The sequence below is a fragment of the Pan troglodytes genome, chromosome 14 (genome assembly GCF_028858775.2).
Source record: "Pan troglodytes isolate AG18354 chromosome 14, NHGRI_mPanTro3-v2.0_pri, whole genome shotgun sequence".
NCBI lineage: Eukaryota > Metazoa > Chordata > Mammalia > Primates > Hominidae > Pan > Pan troglodytes.
The window spans coordinates 23,594,218-23,595,546 of NC_072412.2; positions in this window are offsets into that span (position 1 = coordinate 23,594,218).

The window sequence follows — 1,329 nt, forward strand, 5'->3', positions numbered from 1 at the left end:
CTCCTTTGTGGCATCCCGGTGACCAAATCAACTCACATAATGGAACACAAAATTAGAGTGAAAGGGCACTACGAGGTGAAATGTGAGGGCTTGGATTTAGGAATAGGTGAAGAATTGAGACCATTGATGGAATCATTCTACCGTATCCTCAGGCAGTGAAGCATTTTCATCCATGCAGATAGTTCACAAGAAATAACTACTATATAGTCAGAGACTCAAGACTTCAGCAATTGTATAAAAATACATTTGTAAATACCTAAAGACCTTGAAGAGAAGGGTCTGAACCACATCTCACCCAGGTTATGCTATTCACGGCTAAGACATGACTCTACCACTCCCTTGGCCAATTTTGAAAATTATTTCAAACTATTTGAGGTGGAAGTACTTTCTGTCACTCCGAATGGGCACAGTCATGGAGTAATGTGACCAGGGTCCACTGGATGTGTCATGGCACTGAGGGCAGCCATCCCAAAATTTCCAAATTCCATCTTTATGGGGAAAACACCTCTTGATTGCTAATATTGTTTTTTAAAGCAGGTTAAGCTAATAACTGTGAGTTAATTATACTACATCTAAATTGAGCCAATTTTCCTTCAGTAGATTTGGTGGTGACTAATATAAACTTGGCAACACTTAATATTAGCTGGGGTGTTTTTAAAAAGCCAAAAACTTTTAGCATGTAAATCAAAACAAAGACATTACTATTTTTTTCTGGGGTGATCTCTAGACTCTTGGTTTCTATCAGTTATTAAACTGTTATCTCAACTGTTATCTCCTTGGGGCATTGACAAAGTACTAATAAGTCATTGATTCCTTTACCATTTTTAATCAGAGTATCCCAAAAGGAGGTAATCATGTGTTTTAATAAATTCCACAAATCATAAACCACCCAAAAAGGAAATCTACCATCCATATTAATATTTAGTCTTTCATCTTTGCCAGAGTGCAGCCCCAAATCTAAGCTACTAGTTCAGCTACCTGGGCAGGCTGGGAATCGGGCCATGGAGCCCTTCAGCGATTGCATGTTCAATGATAACAACATGTCCTGCACTGGGAGTGTCTCTGTCATATTTGAGAGCCATCTACAAAGTATATTAAATAAAGGTTGACTAAAAGGGAGAAGATTGAAATCCAGGCATACTTAAGTCCTGAGAGGACGCTAAACAGTCATGTGATTCCCCTTTATTCTTAAAAGGGAATAAAGTTGCAGGGTTACATTTTGAACAGCAGCGAATACGCAAAGCAGACATTACAATTTCATAAGTGGTAAATTTGCTAGTGGAGAAATGTCAGATGCTGCCTTGAAGTAGCAAAAACTTTAGAGATGCA